Source organism: Eschrichtius robustus, chromosome 1, assembly GCF_028021215.1.
Source record: "Eschrichtius robustus isolate mEscRob2 chromosome 1, mEscRob2.pri, whole genome shotgun sequence".
NCBI classification, from domain to species: domain Eukaryota; kingdom Metazoa; phylum Chordata; class Mammalia; order Artiodactyla; family Eschrichtiidae; genus Eschrichtius; species Eschrichtius robustus.
The window spans coordinates 77,759,826-77,781,865 of NC_090824.1; positions in this window are offsets into that span (position 1 = coordinate 77,759,826).

A 22,040-nucleotide genomic window follows, 5' to 3' on the forward strand; every position below is an offset into this window, starting at 1 on the left:
AAATGAAAGGAAATAGAAGACCACTTTGCAAGAGGAGTGGTGTACAGGCAATAACTTCATTTGACAGGAGTATGTACAGAAAATTCAAGTTTGGTTTGAGACTTCTGAAGCTTGGTGCACTTTTTAAATGTTTTAGTTGTTCACATTTGTTTGTCTCTTGGGACAGTGACCCATAAAGGTGTCATTCTCTATGGTTTGAAATGGGTCACATGAGGCATGTGATATGAAGAATTGTTACCTTCCAATGTTCCCTTAAGCAAAATTGAATTTGCTTTGAATTTTTTGTCTTGCCTAGACTGATAATAAAACTTTAACTCCTGCCCACCTAAAGTGTGATGTTTACTATTATGGAAACAACACTGGCAAACGTGTAAAAGACTTTCTGTAGCTGGGATATGGTATGCAGCTGTAGTTAAGCAAGCAGTCTTTAAAAGGTGCTGTGAACACAAGCCAGCAGGTAAAAATGAAAGCCGCACCCTTACCCTAGATTAGAGGTTTAAAAATTCCACTAGTCTTCACACGGGACAAGAGGTTGTCCAGGGAGTTGAGAATCTAAGAAGTTACAAGGAAGTTAGTTTACCTTTGAGTTAGGTCATAAGTCCCCTCTGTGATTGCTGTACATGAATACATAGCTCTTTGTAATATTTTTTGGAAATCTGAGATGATCAAGATACCAATGTCCTGCCGGATTAAGAGTATTGTAGAGCTGAACTTTGAGTTACTGTGCAATTTTTTTTTTCATGCTGTCATTTGTAATATGTTTTGTGAGAATCCTTGGGATTAAAGTTTTGGTTGCAAAAGAAAAGAAGAAAAGAAAAGAATCCGCCTGCCAGTGCAGGGGACACAGGTTCAAGCCCTGGTCCGGGAAGATCCCAGGTGCCGCAGATCAACTAAGCCCGTGGGCCACAACTACTGAGCCTGCGCTCTAGATCCTGGGAGCCAGAACTACTGAGCCCCCATGCACAACTACAGAAGCCCGCACGCAACGAAGACCCAACGCAGCAAAAAAAAAAAAAAAAAAAAAAAAAGACGCTACTGGCCAGGTGATCAAGGGTAAAATCATTTGTCATAAGTCCCGTTGATGGTGTGTATCCTTGATGTGACCTGAGGAGAATGGCATTTTTATCTCTGTCTGGATCTTCCGCCCCAAACCCCATAACTCCAGACCAACCATAAGAAAACATCAGAAAACAAACAGACAAACAAATTGAGGGACAAAATACCTGACCAGTCCTCCTCAAAACTTTCAAGGTATCAAAACCCAGGGACATCTGAGAAATGTCACAGCCCAGAGGAGACTGGGACAGAAAAAGGATGTTAGGGGAAAACTAGGGAAATGCTACTGAACTGTGGACTTTAGTTAATAACAATGTATCCATCTTGGTTCCTTAGTTGGATAAACATGTCATACTAACGTACTAACGTGTTGGAGATAGGGTTACTGGGTCAGGGTCCACGGCACTCTACACTCTGTACAGATCTTTGCCACTTTTTTGTAACTCTAAGCTATTCTAAAATTAAGCGAGTACTGAACAGAGATAAGAATGTTATTTCCCTGATTTGAACATGCCTGAGTTTCTTTTCATGGTCACATTTTTGCTATCTGGATGTGTCTTGGAATCAGTAGCAAAGGAGAGTTGCCAGCCCCTGGAAAGATGTGGGTGGTTTGCAGGTGGCTTGCTCTGGAGCTGAAGACCACGGTGGGAAGTCTGCAGCCTCGGGCTGCACTTAGAACCATGGGAGGGGATGGGCCAGCTCAGTTAGGGATGGAACCTATAAGTAAAACTTTTTTCTTTTCCATTATGGCTTATCACAGGATGTTGAATATAGTTCCCTGTGCTAGACAGTAGGATGTTGTAGTTTATCCATCCTATATTTAATAGTTTGCATCTGCTAACCCCAAACTCCCAATCCAACCCTCCCTCACTCTTTCTCCCCCTTGGCAACCACAAGTCTGTTCTCTATGTCTGTGAGTCTGTTTTTGTTTCGTAGACGAGTTCATTTGTGTCGTATTTTAGATTTCACATATAAGTGAGATCATATGATATGTGTCTTTCTCTTCTGACTTACTTCACTTAGTATGGTAATCTCTAGGTCCATCCACATTGCTGCAAATAGCATTATTTCATTCTTTTTATGGCTGGATAATATCCCATTGTATATATGTACCACATCTTCTTTATCCATTCATCCATCAGTGGACATTTAGGTAGCTTCCATGTCTTGGCTATTGTAAATAGTGCTGCAATGAACATTGGGGTGCATGTATCTTGTCTTTCTTTTTTTTTTCTTTCTTCCTTTCTTCCTCCCTTTCTTTCCTCCTTTCTTTCTTTCTTCCTTTCTTCCTTTATTTCTTTCTTCCTTTCTTTCTTCCTTGCTTCCTTCCCTTCTTTCTTTCTTTCTCTCTCTCCCTCTCTCTCTTTCTTTCTTTTTCTTTCTTTCTTTCTTTTTTTTTTTTGTCACACAGCATGTGAGATCTTAGTTCCCTGACCAGAGATGGAACCCATGCCCCCCGCACTGGAAGCACGGAGTCTTAACCACTGGAGCACCAAGGAGATCCCAGGGGTGTGTGTATAGTTTTGAATTAGAGTTTTCTCCAGATCTATGCCCAGGAGTGGAATTGCGGGACCCTATGGCAGCTGTATCTGTTGCTGCACGTCTCACATCAACCACCTGCACTCCAATCCTTGCTCTCAACGTCATCTTTGGGGAACCCAACCTGCGACAGGGACCTTGACAAGAAGAAATGGCTCAGGGAAAAGCTACCTGCACAGGGAGGAGATAGAGGCCATCGCCCCTGGGGTGCGGCGCGGAGAGTGGGCACAGAGATTTGTCATTTCACCCCCGATGCTCATCTCAGCCCTCCTGGCTGCCCCACTCTAGGTCACCTCGGGATACAGAGGTGACCCGGTTAGAGTCCCTGCCTGTGCAGGAATCTGGGGGCACCAGCGGGTCTGAATAATATTAGTGCAGGGTCTCCCCTGCGGCACTGGGGTTATTCGGGGCGGGTCATCCTCTGCTGAGGGCCCCTCCTGGGCACTGTGTGGGGTTTAGCAGCAGCCCTGGCCACACCCCTTTGATTCCAGGGGCCCCTCCCCCCCAGTTGTGACAACCACAGATTTTCCCCACACATCACGGAAGAACTGGGTGAGGCGGGGGCAGGATGGCCCTGGGCGAGGACAGCTGTGTTGAAGCAACCAGCCTGGCCCAGGGCAAGGTCTGCCCCAATCCCGTCAGCGCCTGCATTTAGACCTGCCCCTTTCCTCTCCCACCTCCTCTGCCCTGCAGTGGTCTCCGAGACATCATCGCCATGTGATAAATCACACCTTCTCAGTCGACTGTTTGCTGCCCTCGCTAGAACGTGAGCTCTTTGAGGACAGGGATGCTGTTATGTCCCCAGCACCTAGAAGAGTGTCTGCTGTGTAGTAGATGCTTCATAAATACTTGCTGAATAAAGGAGTTGAATAAAGGGATGAGTGGATGGATGAATGAAGGTTACAATGGAAGGAGGGGGGAGATTCCCTTTCTGGCTCTCGGGGGTTGGGAGATCAAGTGAAAGATCCGTCCTAAATAGGCTGATCAGCCTTCTGGGGTTCCCCGGGACTGAGGGTTTCCCCAGAGTTCCAGCGCTCAAACCTGAGCGGTCCTGGGCAAACTGGGGGCGGGTGTTGGTCACCCTATCTAAACACAGTAACAATTCCAGCTGCAATAGCAATGGCCAATGACCTCTATGGTCTTATTGACCATGCACAGTTCTTTACCTGGCAGGGAAGGGTGGGCCGGGATGGGAATTCTGGTGATCCAGGGCGGGTGAGGGCACACCCCGGGCTTGTGTAGGGGAGTCCAGGAAGGTTCTGGAGGAAGTGACAGTGACACAGGGGGGAGGGAGGAGTCTAAGGAAGAACATCCCACATGACAACGTGTGCCAAAGGCCCTGGGCCCAAGGTCACACCTGACCAGGGCTTGCCTTTTTTTTTTTTTCTAATTTACTTTTTCCCACATGGATATGCAATTGTCCTAATGCCATTTATTGAAAACTCCTTAATTTCCCCACTTTCTGTCATATCAAGTTCTCATAGATCTGTTTCTGGACCTTTATTCTATACCATAGAGCTATACGTCCCATCCTTGCACGACTAGGGCTGTTTCATCACTATAACTTTATTTTTTATTCATTTATTTTTCTTGGCCATGCCGTGCGGCATGTGGGATCTGATTTCCCTGACCAGGGATCGAACCCGCGCCCCCTGCCAGTGGAAGCTCGGAGTCTTAATCACTGGACCTCCAGGGAAGTCCCCAGGGTTTGCTTTGACATCCATCGAATGGTGGCAGGTGGGCACGGGGAGCAGCTGTCTGTGAGCCATCCTGTGTAGAAATGCAGGCTGGAGGGGAGGACAGATGGAGCGGGAGGGGAAGAAGCGGAGGAGGGAGGGAGGGCGGGCGAGAGACAGACAGAGCATGAAAGCTGAAAAGAGCTCCTAGTGCCGGGAGCCTTGGAGCCAGAGCCTGGGAGCCAGGGTGACTGGCTCTCCTCCCTGGTGTGTGTGTGTGTGTTGCGGGGGGTGGCTCTGGGCTTCTCAGGCTGGGAATGGGGTGCACAGAGCAGGGACGGAGCAGGGACCCTTCTCTCTGGGACCTCGTGGGCCATCCTCAGCTCACAAAGCTGAGCCACTCCTGGCCCTACGAGTGGGGGGGCTTATCCTCCCTGTCCCCTGGATCACACCCCCTCACACACAACTTCCCCGTGTGTGTTCCCAGCAACCAAGAGAATCTGTTTTTAAAAGATTTGGGGGAGGGGGGTAAACATACAAACAAGAGCAGAATGGATACTTTTACAGAATGTGAATGGCTCTGTGTAAGCCCACCCCCAGGGTAACCACAGTCCTGACCTCTAACACCCTTGACGAGTCAGCCTTGGTCTGGGCTTGCGGACCCACGGAAGCTTCCTCATCCCCTCCTTCAGATCCCGTCTCTCCCTTGGCGTCTTTGTGAGAAGCACCCGGGGAAGTGGGACTGCTAGGCTGTACTGCTGCTAGAACTCCACCTGGGCTCCACCAGGCTCCAGCCCCCCACCCTGTGCACCTCTCTGACCCTGAGGCACCTCAACTGGTAGCAGCCGCATCACCTTCCCTCCTGGGTCTTGTGACACTTAAGGGAGACACCGCAAGGACAAGCCTTTGGCTCCCTGGCTGGCAAAGAGCAGGTGCTCAATTGTCATAAGTGTCCGTATCAGTGAGGGTTCTCCAGACAAACAGAATCCATAGGGTGTGTGTGTGTATATACACACACACGTACATATGTACACGCGTACAAAAATATACAGCAGTGTATCTATGCAGTATGCATACACACATATACACATATAGTATATACAATACACACCTACCTGTATACACACATATAAAAGGCATAGTTTGTATATCTACAGTATGTATACACACATATGCACATAACATATACAATACCCACATACATAGACACTATACATACACACATATAAAATGCATCGTTTGTATGTATACAGTATGCACACATACGTATAACGTATGCAATATACACACCTAGGTACATATATGTCATACATATAGACACATACAAAGATATTTAGGTGTGTATATAGACAGTATACATACATACACATATAATACATGCAATACGTACACGTACATACATATAGACACACATATACACCTACATATAAAAGCATATAGCATAAAAATATATATGTACTGTATATATAAATTCATCGTATGTACACGTACATATATCATATATATCAGATATATACATATATACAATGTATACACACACATACACACCTATATGTAAATATGCGCATGTACATACACATATAAATACATACGCAAGTGTGTATATAACAGTATATACATATATACATGTAACACCTAGAAACATATACACATACAGGTATACAACATATATACACACCTATATATAAATACACACTGTATACATACATACAGTGTACATAAACTGTATATCTACACACACCCATATATCAATATATGGGTGTGTGTATATACACAGCATGTTCACATTTATAAAATGTATACTATATATATGCACATACATACATGTATACAATATATACACACAAATATATAGGCTTGTATGTATACTGTATATAGTACTTACACATATACTACAAACGCACGCACATATAAACATATGTGTATACATATATATAATATGTATGCACACATATAGAAATTAATAGGCTTGTATATATTCAGTATTTTTACATATATAGTTTTGTTTTAAGGAGTTGACTCATGTGACCGTGAGGCAGGCAAGTCAGGGCAGGACTCTGGGCTGGAGACACAGGGAAGAGCTGATGTCCCAAGGCCATTGGAGGAACAGTTCCCTCTTTCTTCGGAACCTCATTTTTCTCTCCAGTCCTTCAGCTGATGGACGAGGCCCACCCACGCCACGGCATTGACAATCTCCTTTACCCAAAGTGGACCAATTTCAGTGTTCATCTCTTCTGAAAAATACCTTCCTGGCCACATCTGGAATAATGTTTGTGGTTGCCGGGGCCCCACGCAGTGCGCACATGAGATTAACCATCCCCGTGGCGATGATGACACTTTATTTTCTCCCTTGACCATTGTCACTACTATTCCAATTAAAATGGCAGCGCCATGAGGGCAGGGCATTTCCTTTTTTGCCAGTACTGAGCGTCCAGGGTCTGGTGCCTAGCATAGGCTAAATACAGGGCATTTTTGTGAACAGAAGCCGGGATTCCGGCTGTCATATTTAATGAGGAATTATAGTCTTATTATTGGGTAGGGTGTGTGTGTGTGTGTGTGTGTGTGTGTGTGTGTGTGTGTGTGTGTGTGTGTGTCACGGTACGTCAAGGGCGGGAGTCGAACCCGCCACCCCAAGCCCCGAGGGGGTCTCCCCGGGTCCCGACTTCGGGCCGGTGCGGGTGGCCGGGGGCAGCCGAAGACGTGCGTGCGTGCGTGCGTGCGTGCGTGCGTAGGTGGAGCGGGCGAGTCCACGGGGTGGGCGGCGCGCGCGCGCCGCGAGTGAGTGGTTCAGCCCGGCCCCGGCTCATTGTGCTCGCCTCACGCCGGCCCGAGTTGGCGGCAGCGCTGGAGGTCCCGGGCCTGTGACCACAAAGAGGGAGCCGGGGGCCAGACGGGAGCGCGGCGGCGGCGGCGGCGGCGGCGGCGGTGGCTGAGGTCCAGGCCAGGCCCCCTCCCCTCAGCCTCCCGCCCGCCCGCCCCCGCCTGCCCCGCCCCCGCCGGCGGGCGTCCCGCCCCTCCCCCCAACCGCCAGACTAGCCTGGTGCGGGGGCCGCGCGCGAAGACATGGGGGAGAAGTTGGAGCCCAGGCTGGAGTCGTCCGTGGGGGCCGAGCCCGCCGTCTACCCGTGGCCGCTGCCGGTCTACGTGAGTGCCACCCGTCCCCTCTTCCCGGACCCCCGCCCCTCTTCCCCCACGGCGCGCGCTGAGCCCACCGAGAAACGGAGCGACTCGAGTCGCCAGACCCTCTTTGGAGCCCCCCTTCCCGCCCCGCCGTGGTTCTCCGCGGCCGTGTCCAGCCCCCGCGCGCAGGGTGGGCAGAGGGGAGCCGGGGCCGGCCGGGGGCGCAGACTCGGCCGCGGGGACCCCGCGCTTCCGAGGGGCGCCCGAGCCGGGCTGCCGTTGGCTCTGTAGGGCTGGGGACCCCGGTCCCCCCGGGCCTGGACTGCCGGCGGGCTTGCCCTTCCGTACTTCATGATCTGACATGTAGGGTTTCTTTTTCCTGGTAGTTTATTCTTAGCGCTGTCAACGTGCTTAGCTTTTTTATTTTTGAGGACACCCTTTCCTTCCTCTCTCCAGTTTTTTGTGTTTTTGTTTTGTGGTGTTTTAGTTAGGCATTTTGTCCCTCTGATCTTGAGTGGGTGGGCTGGCTGGACCCTTGGAGAGGAGGCGTTGTCTCCCCTAATTTGAGTGGGTGGGCTGGCAGGGCCCTTGGAACGGAGGCATTGTGTCCTGTAATTTTAGTGGGTGGGCTGGCTGGACCCTTGGAGAGGAGGCATCCTGTCCCCTGATCTTGAGTGGCCTTTGGCAAATGACACGCCGAACGGAAATTTACACAGGCGTCCGGTGATTCCAGAAATGCAGGGTGTCCGGGCAGGTGGGCGCCTTGCCTCTCGTCCCCCGTGGCGGCGTGGTGCGCGTGTTGTTGTCTCAGGGTTTACGCTTGGGCCCTGCAGCCCACCTTCGGGAGGGAAAGCGCAGCGGGCGCCTTGGGCCGGCGCCTTTGGGGCGCCCTTTCGTGCGCTCGGCTTGCGGGGGACCGGCCTGCAGGGGAGCCGGCGGGGAAGCCCGCGCGACCCGCCGCCCCTCGCGCGGGCTCCGTGTGTCTCAGTTTGTGGAAACTGTGTCGCGGCCGGGTGCGGGTCGGGACGCTGGGACCGCCTGGGAGCCGTTGTTGACTCCGGTCCCCGGTTCTCCGCAGTTCTCCGAGGTCGGAGGGTTTCCAGCCCGCCACTGCGCGCTGGCGCCTTCTATTTTTTGCTCTTCCTGTGGCCAGAGGCGCGGCTGAGTTGTGCACCCATCCCTCACTCTCCGTGTCCCTCTTCCTTTATTGTCTGGTTACTCGCTGGTTACTTTCCTCCCTCCCATTTTATCATTATCTGTGAGTTTTATTAACATGACGTTTACTCCCTCTTTTAAATTAATAATGAAGGAAACTGTGAAATGGTACTTTTATCTTTAATGGCTGATGCTGTAAAAGTGACAATTGCAATGCAAGCATCTTTCCCTCACTTGACTCCTGTCATGCATCTCAGTAGTGTCTCTGTGACAGGACTTGAAATGATAGCACCCACATCTCTTGCAGCTCATTCACACTGAAGGGATATAATCCTCGGTTTGCTATCACAGCCACTTGCCCAGCTCAGACTGTGATGTCACAAACCAAAGATGATTCTCCCTCAGCAGGAAGAAGCCGGAGAGATGAATCTCCCCCATGATGGACCATCAGCCTTATTCAAATTTGGTCACTTCATGAAGAAAAATTAACCATAATAAAGATCAAAGATACCGGCTAGTTGAAATACCCTGTTGAATTAAGCTTGAAAAACTTTTCCATGATACTGGAATGAAGGAAGTTCTTTCAAAATTCTAAGGAAAAATTTGAGAGTTATAATAATGCAGATATCAGTAAATATTTATGGAATTAAAAATATTATGTAGTGCTGGTCCCTTTAAATGTTAACACTTAAAAATAACTTATAGGTATGTTTCTTATTTTCTATGCAAAATTATGTGGCTTGCTATTTCAGACAAAGATGACGTATCAATCTGAAAAGAGTCGGCAAAGACACAAAATGGATGTACTTTCTCTTGACCTATACACCTACTTTTATGTTCTCATGGTTTAAATAAAAAGTACAGCTTTTGGGTTATTTAAGAAGAGCAGAAGCTAAAAATACAGTACTAAATATCATTGCAAGGATTTGGTAGCCAAAACATTTGCTCCATTTCTAGGAAAGAATCCATTAAGACAAAATTATATTACTTTTATAATATAATACTTTTTATATCATGTGCGCTTGAAAAACATTCTAAGTTACAGAAACAATTAGACAGTCATTGAGTACTCCCCAAGATGTTCAAAATCTCTTTAGTTGTTAAATCTATCAACACACAACACAAAAACTCTCATAAATAAACCACATCTTCAGGTATCCAACCAAATCTTCTAGCATAAAATTCCTTATCCGTTTGTACCCATGAGATGCTAAAGTTGAAGCAGTTTTCAACTTGAATCATTGATAAATGATGTGTTAAAAATTAGCTAATGTTTTTATTCTTTACTTTTTCACTTAAAATGAAGAAGAAACTGTAGATTGGGCTAATTTGGAATAAATTGCTATAGAGTTGTTTTTGGAAAGCTGTTATTTAAATCTCAATAATCATTATTCAGAATGGGTTATTATAGAGGAATAGCTTGATTTAGATAGGAAAGAGAAATGAAGGTTCACTGGGACTGATGCTAACCAGGGCTAAAGGGGAGGTGGGTTTGCTCATCCATTGTCTTTAGAAGATAAATCATAGAAGCAACGTCCCTAACCTGGTGGGACCTGGGTCTCTTTGTACATTACAATGAGTAAATAAAATCCAGAAGACTTGAGGAATGTCATTTTATACCCCCTTCAGTTCTATCTATTGGAAGCAAATTGTTTGAGTATAATATTGTTAATCTCTTCTTTTTGCCTAAGTTAAACAATTCTTTGAGTTGAAATAGTTTTGTAACTTAAAAAATATATGCCTATTTTCAAAGCATGTCAGGTTACAAAATATAATGAGGAAAAAGATGAATTCTTAAGGGTTCAGGTCCATGTCAGTACAGTTAAAAAATACTTTTAGTGAGGGCTGGTGTACAAAGTATTTTGAAATTTTTAAATAAACATTTTTCTCTGCAACAAATTGATACACTACAGTATTACTGCTTGTATTTGAATTGCTGCTTTCCTTTACTGGAAAATGACGGGTGAATTTCTGTAATGAATTCCGACTTATGACATTTAAGGTTATTTATAGACTGTCTTGAAGAGAGTGATGGGATCATGTAATTTACTCTATTAATTAAAAGTTGAAAGAAGGAAAGAATTCAGTGAAATGGAAGAATTTCAAATTTGACTTATCAGGCAAGTACTGAATAATTACTTTAGATAGATTTCCCTATATTATCGGAAGATAATCTCCTATATCATCTCTTACCACCATCAGAAAACCACCCCCCAAAAGGGGGACCTCATTCATATTGAAAATAACTTCTTAACGTGCAGGCATTACAGTAGGGCATTCTAGACACTGGGGGAGGGAAAAACCATTGTATTTTTTTCTAACATTCATGTTCAACTTATTTCCAAAGTTCTTTAAAGTGTGGCATTCTTACAGGTGGACAATGTTGCTGAACAAGCGTTTGTTTCTTCCCTTTTCTTCCCCCAGGCTCAAAGATTTGGAAAGAGATAGTTAACAGAAAAGGTAAGGTAATCTCCACCTTAACAAAATATATGATCAAATGTGACCATTTGACAGATACTATGTAGTTCATAAAAACAAAATTAAGTGGAATTGGCTCTCTTTTCCCTAAAGTTGAGGATGACGTGGATGTTTCTGTCTAATGTGCTGTACTAATAGGCTATTATGGGTTAGCTTTTGGTAACTCATCGAGTTTCCCAGTCTGGGTTCCGTACCATCAAGTCTGGATTATAACTTGTCCTGGTCACACTGTTTTTCCAAATCAGTTTTGTTCTAGTACTCTATTATGTGTCTGTTTCACCTCTAATCTTTCCATTTGTCACCACTCTGGAGATGGTGTGTGATATGATCTTAACGGAAACATCAGGAACATGTCTTGTGAATATTTAGTTTTCTTTTTGGCCGACTCAGCATTGCCTGCCATTCAGTCATTGTTATGTGACCAGGCAGTGTAACTATTTGTGTATTAGTCCATTGGTTCCTACCTTGGGAATGTGGAGACTTGTAAACCTCTGTCCTTCCCTTAGGAATGCATGAAGGAGAAACGGAATCTCTTGCGTGAATTTCTGCAGACAGAAATAAAGAATCAGTTGTGTGACTTGAAAACCAAACTACATAGAGAAGAATTATCAGAGGTAAGTCGTCAGCATCCCGGCGGCTAGAAAACGTTTCCTCCCATGTAACTTGTCTGTGACCAGGGAGGCAGAATAATCCCACCTCTCCCTGTTCCCTGATAGTTATGAAGGAAGCGCCTGTGTTTCCTTATTCTCTCATGGCCCCTTGTTTACAGTCACTGCTACTTAAATGATCCTTTCCTGCTGTAGGAGGGCTACCTGGCTCAAGGCAGATCCCTTTTAAATAAAGATTTGTCCTTGGAGAACAGAGCTCATGCTTTCAGTTGGGAAGTGAACGGCTGTCTAGAAAACGGGAGCCAGACAAGTGGTGAGGAGCGCAGAGTGGAAATAGCAGAGAAAAACAAGTCCCCCAAACCTGTTTCCAAACTTTGCATGCCCAGGAGAAGCAAGTCCGATGGAGAAACAAACTGTAAGAGCGCTTGACTCGTTTGACCTCGTTGGAATCTGGTACCACCTAAGGGGAGGACAGACTTGGCGCCATAGGGTCTGTCTGTTCCCCCCACACACAACCCCTCCACCGGCAGTACTTGTTTTTTGTGTATCCTTTTTTTTGGTGGGGGGATGGCCGTGTTGCTCGGCTTGTACCATCTTAGTTCTCCAACCAGGGATCGAACCCCGGCCCTTGGCAGTGAGAGTGCCGAGTCTTAACCACTGGACCGCCGTGGAATTCCCTCTTGTGTATACGTCTAACTAGCTTAGATATATACTTTAAATTTTTGTCTTCAACCAAGTTATAGAGCATTAGATCCCCAAATGCGGTTGAATTTATGAGGTATAAGATAACAGGAGCTGCTGATATCTATGACTTGTAAGTTACATGCCTGTTTAAGCTAAACATTTATTCTTAGACTCCTTCCCCACTTGTAGTCAGAGTAACTCTTCTGGAATTTTTAAAAAAAGAGCATGGGACTTGAGCTCAGGTCAGGTGCTTGGCCACTTCATCTTTTGACGAAATAAACGGAGGCTCTGTTTCCTTGTGCGTCTCAGGGTTGGGCCCCTCATACAAGAGCTTGTGTTGAAATGGCCCAGCAGACTGGCAGGTGCTAATTTGATGAGTTTATCAAGATGGTGGTTGCTGAGAATAAGAAGAGAAGGTTACTTAATCCTCAGAACCTGGTCTCTGCACCAGCTTGGTAATGCTGAAGAACTGTACCTTGGCTGTGAACTCTTTATTCATAGTGGCTTTTTTGTTTCTTTTTCTTTAAGCAGCTGAAGTCTCATCTAGCCCCAGGATTAGAAGGCAAACTGCCAGGCAGACCACCATCACATCTCATTTCACAAGGAGGTCAGTATATAATGAATGGACAGCCCCCATTTTAGGGGCCAACGGTTTTTGGTAAAACACATATAAATTAGTAGGATGTAACTTAGTAATTCTGACTTCCACATTGCTTCGGTTTTCCTTTTGATATTCTGTTATTAGACATTCGTGAACAGCATTTCTGAAGATCTCATCCATTTTTACTCTTCACATAGGCAACTTCAAATGTACATGCACAGAATTACCAAGGATAGTAAAATGAACCCCTGTGTACCTATCACCCAGTGTCAACAGTTAACATCTCCTGGCTGTTGTTTCATCTATACCCCCACATGCTCCAAGTGAAAATTGTTCCAAATGGATTACAGCTCCATACCCACCCATCTCTTCCCAGTTGGATTACTTTGAAACAAATCGGACATGTCATCTTATCCACACATACTGTATTTCTAGATGACAAGGTCTCTTTCTCTGACAAGTTTTTTATTCATATTTTGCCATAATTGCTAACATCTAGCAAACAGTCTTTTGAAGAAGACAAAACAGGCCTTATAAAGTGTAACAGTTCCTTACTAACAAATATATAGCAGTGTTCATTCTTCCCCTTGTGTAACAGAGTTTGGTTGATTTGCTCCTTAAGCCTTTCGAGTGATAGATTCCTTATCTTCTTGCCATTGATTTAAAGAAAATAGGTCTTTTTTTCTAATAGCTTCTAGGTCTGGCTGACTGCATCGTTTTGGTGGTTAATGTGTTCCCTTGCCTCCAGTTTTCTGTAAACTGGTAGTTAGGTCTAGAGTCTTGATCAGATTCCAGCTTTATTTTGTGAGACTTCATTGACAGCATGGGGCTGTCCATCAGAGGCATGTAATGTCTCTTCGGTGATTCTAGCAGCCATTGATCAAAGTCTAGATCCATTATTTCTTAAGGTTTGCAAAATGGTGGTATTCTAAACCTGTCATCCAAAGAAACATTAAGCTCGAAGCTTCTTTTAATGTCCTGGCAAAAAGGGCTTCTCAGAGGGAAGAGGGGAGCATGCCCTGAATCTTTCCAAAGAGAGGGTACTCTTGGTAGGGAGGAATATGAGTTGTTTCGTGCCCACTGGAGGTCTAGGGTCTGGTGAGCTAACAGTTGGCTTTACTGTGTGTGTGTGTGTGACAGGCCTGCCAAACGGAAACCTGAGGAAGACCCTGAAAAAGCAAAATCGGATGATTCTGTCGATGAAGAAGAAAAAGACCAGGTAGGGCTCGCATTTAAGTTTCTTAACTCTGCCTTTTTTTGGTACACTTGCTGGTAATTGTGAATTTATACTTGGTCTGTCTATGGACCGTAAGTGACTGAGAGGGTGTTAGAACACACCCCTGGACCCAGGGCAGTACGAAGTGTATTATGGTTAGCCCCGAGGACTCAGCAGGCCCGTAACTTTGGTCTGTTCTCTCCTGTCTACCTTCCTACGTCTCCAGCTGTCAAGATTTGACAGTCGAACCAGCAGATGTGATGTGTTCAAAGCATTTGCTTCTGATGTCAGATAAGCTCCTTTCCCACATCGAATTTCTCTATAAAAGCAGAATTGTCGTGTTATTATGTGTATTGTAACAATGCTGCTTAGACTTTTTAGGTTAGAAAACTGGTGGCTTGCCAGAGACCTCCAATATAGAAAATGTCAGTCTCCAGCACTGTCTCATGTGACTTGAGGGGCAAACCTAGGTACTACCAGATGGTCACACGCTCTCTATTTCATTCCTGCCACAGGATTAGCTGTGTAAGTCGGGAAGTCTGTAGGTTTACAGGTGGGTAGTAAATGCCCTGTTACCTGCTAAAGATGAGTATCCGTGGTTTGCTCTAAGGCAGGGTTTCTCAACCAAGGCATTGACTTTTGGGGCCAGATAAACCTTTGCTGTGGTGTGTGAGTCCTGTGCATCGTAGAGTGTTTAGCAAGGTCCCGACCTCTTACTCACTAGGTGCCCGTAACATTCCCTCTCTCTCCTCCCAGTCGTGACAGCCAAAATCACCTTCAGACTTCTCCAGATGTCCCCTGGGGGGCACAGTTGCACTCAGTGAGAAGCAGTGGACTCAAGGCTACCAATATCTTTGAGGTAGACTTGACGGACGTCCTGTTGTGAAAGACATACTCATTCTCCTGTTTTTATTTTGGAAATTAGATGCCACTGTTCATGATCGTTATTCAGATGTCTGTCATTAAGCTTCGTCAGACTACCCACTCACAGGTGGGACACTGAGACAGAGGGAAACAGCTTGTCCAAGTCACATGGCCACATCCCTTGCCTCCTAAGAAAACGTGTCACAAGTGAAAGCAAGCTGGCTCTTGTAATATTGACAAGTCTTTTTCTTTAAACAAATGTGCCAGTTTTAGAGTTGTTCTTTGCCCTCTAACCTTTTGGAGGGCTTACATAGCCTTCAAGCTTCTAAAGAAACGAACTGGGGCACTCTTTCCCAAGCAGGAAGCAGTTTCACTGGCAGTGTGTGAGAGGCCTTGGGGACTTGGAGGATGAACACTTGTCGAAACGGGGTGTATCCCGATATGCTAGAGTAAGGCTCGGTGCACCACACCGGTGTTATCAGGTGGTGTTGGTCAAATAAGTAGTACTACAGAGAGAATCTTACTTTAGTCAATTTCAAGTTTTTGAGATCTCACTATGTTTTTTAAAACAGGTGTTAAATACATGCATTTGGTAAAACAGTACAAAAGGCTGTTTGGTACATAGCAGCCAAAGAAAAACAATGTGGCTATTCCGTGCTGAGCTATGCTGTGAGCATTATCAAGTAAATACTGGATTCTGAGGCCTTTGTTCAGGAACAAAAAAGAATATAAAATATCTCATTACCACAACTAAGGAGCTGGCCTGTGGCAACTAAGACCCGGCACAATTAACTAACTAACTGACTATTTATTTATTTATTTATTTTTTCTTTATGACAAAAGACTTAAAAATGACCACGGTTAAAGATTTGATGAAAGTTCATAATAATGCAGTTGACAAGAAAATTAGTTATTTCTGAGATATACATTTTAAAGTAATAACTAGGATTATTACATATAACATTATACCAGAACATATAAGATTTTTAGCAATTTCATGTAATGTCTGAAACATTTCTATTAACATATTTCCATACATATTTCCATACACATACAAATATAAGATTTTTAGAAATTTCATGTAATGTCTGAAACATTTATATTAACATATTTCCATACAAATAACCCAATGAAAGTTTAGTATTAGTTGTTTTGTTTGTTTGTTTATACTGCAGGTTCTTATTAGGCATCAATTTTATACACATCAGTGTATACATGTCAATCCCAATCGCCCAATTCAGCACCCCACCATCCCCACCCCACCGCAGTTTTCCCCCCTTGGTGTCCATATGTCCATTCTCTACATCTGTGTCTCAACTTCTGCCCTGCAAACTGGCTCATCTGTACCATTTTTCTAGGTTCCACATACATGCATTAATATACGATATTTGTTTTTCTCTTTCTGACTTACTTCACTCTGTATGACAGTCTCTAGATCCATCCACGTCTCAACAAATGACTCAATTTCGTTCCTTTTTATGGCTGAGTAATATTCCATTGTATATATGTACCACAACTTCTTTATCCATTCGTCTGTCGATGGGCATTTAGGTTGCTTCCATGACCTGGCTATTGTAAATAGTGCTGCAATGAACATTCGGGTGCATGTGTCTTTTTGAATTACGGTTTTCTCTGGGTATATGCCCAGTAGTGGGATTGCTGGGTCATATGGTAATTCTATTTTTAGTTTTTTAAGGAACCTCCATATTGTTCTCCATAGTAGCTGTATCAATTTACATTCCCACCAACAGTGCAAGAGGGTTCCCTTTTCTCCACACCCTCTCCAGCATTTGTTGTTTGTAGATTTTCTGATGATGCCCATTCTAACAGGAGTGAGGTGATACCTCATTGTAGTTTTGATTTGCATTTCTCTAATAATTAGTGATGTTGAGCATCTTTTCATGTGCTTCGTGGCCGTCTGTATGTCTTCTTTGGAGAAATGTCTGTTTAGGTCTTCTGCCCATTTTTGGATTGGGGTGTTTGTTTCTTTAATATTGAGCTGAATGAGCTGTTTATATATTTTGGAGATTAATCCTTTGTCCGTTGATTCATTTGCAAATATTTTCTCCCATTCTGAGGGTTGTCTTTTCGTCTTGTTTATGGTTTCCTTTGCTGTGCAAAAGCTTTGCAGTTTCGTTTGGTCCCACTTGTTTATTTTTGTTTTTATTTCCATTACTCTAGGAGGTGGATCAAAAAAGATCTTGCTGTGATTTATGTCAGAGAGTGTTCTTCCTATGTTTTCCTCTAAGAGTTTTATAGTGTCCACTCTTATATTTAGGTCTCTAATCCATTTTGAGTTTATTTTTGTGTATGGTGTTAGGGAGTATTCTAATTTCATTCTTTTACATGTAGCTGTCCAGTTTTCCCAGCACCACTTATTGAAGAGACTGTCTTTTCTCCATTGTATATCTTTGCCTCCTTTGTCGTAGATTAGTTGACCATAGGTGCGTGGGTTAATCTCTGGGCTTTCTATCTTGTTCCATTGATCTATGTTTCTGTTTTTGTGCCAGTACCATATTGTCTTGATTGCTGTAGCTTTGTAGTATAGTCTGAAGTCAGGGAGTCTGATTCCTCCAGCTCCATGTTTTTCCCTCAAGACTGCTTTGGCTATTCGGGGTCTTTTGTGTCTCCATACAAATTTTAAGAGGATTTGTTCTAGCTCCGTAAACAATGCCATTGGTAATTTGATAGGGATTGCATTGAATCTGTAGATTGCTTTGGGTAGTATACTCATTTTCACAATGTTGATTCTTCCAATCCAAGAACATGGTATATCTCTCCATCTGTTGGTATCATCTTTAATTTCTTTCATCAGTGTCTTATAGTTTTCTGCATACAGGTCTTTTGTCTCCCTAGGTCGGTTTATTCCTAGGTATTTTATTCTTTTTGTTGCAATGGTAAATGGGAGTGTTTCCTTAATTTCTCTTTCAGATTTTTCATCATTAGTGTATAGGAATGCAAGAGATTTCTGTGCATTAATTTTGTATCCTGCAACTTTACCATATTCATTGATTAGCTCTAGCAGTTTTCTGGTGGCAGTTTTAGGATTCTCTATGTATAGTATCATGTCATCCGCAACCAGTGACAGTTTTACTTCTTCTTTTCCAATTTGTATTCCTTGTATTTCTTTTTCTTCTCTGATTGCCGTGGCTAGGACTTCCAGAACTATGTTGAATAATAGTGGTGAGAGTGGACATCCTTGTCTCGTTCCTGATCTTAGAGGAAATGCTTTCAGTTTTTCAGCTTTGAGAATGATGTTTGCTGTGGGTTTGTCATATATGGCCTTTATTATGTTGAGGTAGGTTCCCTCTATGCCCACTTTCTGGAGAGTTTTTATCAGAAATGGGTGTTGAATTTTGTCAAAAGCTTTTTCTGCATCTATTGAGATGATCATATGGTTTTTATTCTTCAATTTGGTAATATGGTGTATCACATTGATTGATTTGCGTATGTTGAAGAATCCTTGCATCCCTGGGATAAATCCCACTTGATCGTGGTGTATGATCCTTTTAATGTGTGGTTGGATTCTGTTTGCTAGTATTTTGTTGAGGATTTTTGCATCTATATTCATCAGTGATATTGGTCTGTAATTTTCTTTTTTTGTAGTGTCTTTGTCTGGTTTTGGTATCAGGGTGATGGTGGCCTCACAGAATGAGTTTGGGAGTGTTCCTTCCTCTGCAATTTTTTGGAAGAGTTTGAGAAGGATGGGTGTTAGCTCTTCTCTAAATGTTTGATAGAATTCACCTGTGAAGCCATCTGGTCCTGGACTTTTGTTTGTTGGAAGATTTTTAATCACAGTTTCAATTTCATGACTTGTGATTGGTCTGTTCCTATTTTCTGTTTCTTCCTGGTTCAGTCTTGGAAGGTTATACCTTTCTAAGAATTTGTCCATTTCTTCCAGGTTGTCCATTTTATTGGCATAAAGTTGCTTGTAGTAGTCTCTTAGGATGCTTTGTATTTCTGCGGTGTCTGTTGTAACTTCTCCTTTTTCATTTCTGATTTTATTGATTTGAGTCCTCTCCCTCTTTTTCTTGATGAGTCTGGCTAATGGCTTATCCATTTTGTTTATCTTCTCAAAGAACCAACTTTTAGTTTTATTGATCTTTGCTATTGTTGTCTTTGTTTCTATTTCGTTTATTTCTGCTCTGATCTTTAAGATTTCTTTCCTTCTGCTAACTTTGGGTTTTGTTTGTTCTTCTTTCTCTAGTTTCTTTAGGTGTAAGGTTAGATTGTTTACTTGAGATTTTTCTTGTTTCTTTAGGTAGGCTTGTATAGCTATAAACTTCCCTCTTAGAACTGCTTTTGCTGCATCCCATAGGTTTTGGGTCGTCGTGTTTTCATTGTCATTTGTCTCTAGGTATTTTTTTGTTTCCTCTTTGATTTCTTCAGTGATCTCTTGGTTATTTAGTAACGTATTGTTTAGCCTCCATGTGTTTGTCTTTTTTACGTTTTTTTCCCTGTAATTCATTTCTAATCTCATAGCGTTGTGGTCAGAAAAGATGCTTGATATGATTTCAATTTTCTTAAATTTACTGAGGCTTGATTTGTGACCCAAGATGTGATCTATCCTGGAGAACGTTCCGTGCGCACTTGAGAAGAACGTGTAATCTGCTGTTTTTGGATGGAATGTCCTATATATATCAATTAAATCTATCTGGTCTATTGTGTCATTTAAAGCTTCTGTTTCCTTATTTATTTTCATTTTGGATGATCTGTCCATTGGTGTAAGTGAGGTGTTAAAGTCCCCCACTATTACTGTGTTACTGTCGATTTCCTCTTTTATAGCTGTTAGCAGTTGCCTTATGTATTGAGGTGCTCCTATGTTGGGTGCATATATATTTATAATTGTTATATCTTCTTCTTGGATTGATCCCTGGATCATTATGTAGTGTCCTTCCTTGTCTCTTGTAACATTCTTTATTTTAAAGTCTATTTTATCTGATACGAGTATAGCTACTCCAGCTTTCTTTTGATTTCCATTTGCATGGAATATCTTTTTCCATCCCCTTACTTTCAGTCTGTATGTGTCCCTAGGTCTAAAGTGGGTCTCTTGTAGACAGCATATATATGGGTCTTGTTTTTGTATCCATTCAGCCAGTCTATGTCTTTTGGTTGGGGCATTTAATCCATTCACGTTTAAGGTAATTATCGATATGTATGTTCCTATGACCATTTTCTTAATTGTTTTGGGTTTGTTTTTGTAGGTCCTTTTCTTCTCTTGTGTTTCCCACTTAGAGAAGTTCCTTTAGCATTTGTTGTAGAGCTGGTTTGGTGGTGCTGAATTCTCTTAGCTTTTGCTTGTCTGTAAAGCTTTTGATTTCTCCATCAAAGCTAAATGAGATCCTTGCTGGGTAGAGTAATCTGGGTTGTAGGTTCTTCCCTTTCATCACTTTAAGTATATCATGCCACTCCCTTCTGGCTTGCAGAGTTTCTGCTGAGAAATCAGCTGTTAACCTTATGGGAGTTCCCTTGTATGTTATTTGTCGTTTTTCCCTTGCTGCTTTCAATAATTTTTCTTGGGCTTTAATTTTTGCCACGTTGATTACTATGTGTCTCGGCGTGTTTCTCCTTGGGTTTATTCTGTATGGGACTCTCTGCGCTTCCTGGACTTGGGTGGCTATTTCCTTTCCCATGTTAGGGAAGTTTTCGACTATAATCTCTTCAAATATTTTCTCTGGTCCTTTCTCTCTCTCTTCTCCTTCTGGGACCCCTATAATGCGAATGTTGTTGCGTTTAATGTTGTCCCAGAGGTCTCTTAGGCTGTCTTCATTTCGTTTCATTCTTTTTTCTTTAGTCTGTTCCGCAGCAGTGAATTCCACCATTCTGTCTTCCAGGTCACTTATCCGTTCTTCTGCCTCAGTTATTCTGCTATTGATTCCTTCTAGTGTAGTTTTCATTTCGGTTATTGTATTGGTCATCTCTGTTTGTTTGTTCTTTAATTCTTCTAGGTCTTTGTTAACCATTTCTTGCATCTTCTCAATCTTTGCCTCCATTCTTATTCCGAGGTCCTGGATCGTCTTCACTATCATTATTCTGAATTCTTTTTCTGGAAGGTTGCCTATCTCCACTTCATTTAGTTGTTTTTCTGGGGTTTTTTCTTGTTCCTTCATCTGGTACATGGCCCTCTGCCTTTTCATCTTCTCTATCTTTCTGTCACTGTGGTTTTTGGTCCACAGGCTGCAGGATTGTAGTTTCTCTTGCTTCTGCTGTCTGCCCTCTGGTGGTTGAGGCTATCTAAGAGGCTTGATGGGAGGCTCTGGTCCTGACTATTTCTTAAAATCTCATTGATAGGTATTTAATATGATTTTTAAAAATTTATTTATTTATTTAATTTATTTATTTTTGGCTGCGTTGGGTCTTCCTTGCTGCGTGTGTGCTTTCTCCAGTTGCGGTGAGCGGGGGCTACTCTTCGTTGCGGTGCGTGGGCTTCTCATTGCGGTGGCTTCTCTTGTTGCGGAGCACGGGCTCTAGGCGCGCGGGCTTCAGTAGTCGGGGCACGAGGACTCAGTAGTTGTGGCTTTTGGGCTCTAGAGCGCAGGCTCAGTAGTTGTGGCGCACGGGCTTCATTGCTCCGCGGCGTGTGGGAACTTCCCGGACCAGGGCTTGAACCCTTGTCCCCTGCATTGGCAGGCGGATTCTTAACCACTGCGCCAGCAGGGAAGCCCAGGCTCCAGCCTTTTTAAAAATGTGTTCCTTCCACCTTCGTGGAGCCGGCGTAGGGGATGGGGAGGAGTGAGAACCCGATTGGCAGGGGTCCGGTCGCAACCCCGGAAGGGGACGGGGGACGATCTAAGAGGTGGCACCGGGCCACAGTCGACCCCCAGTGACAGCTAACAGCTGCAGTGCTGCCCCTTCCTGCCCCAGGACCTGAGCTCAGGTCCCGGGGCGGCTGGAGAAACGCACTGTTTTTTGGTGAGGTGCTCTTACTGTGTGGAGCTGCTCCGGCTGCCCCGGCGACCACACCCCTGCAGGGCCCTGTGCCCGTCCTCCCTGCCCCCTGCCCAGGGCTCGGAGAACAGCAGTCTCTGTGGGGCAACCCGCTT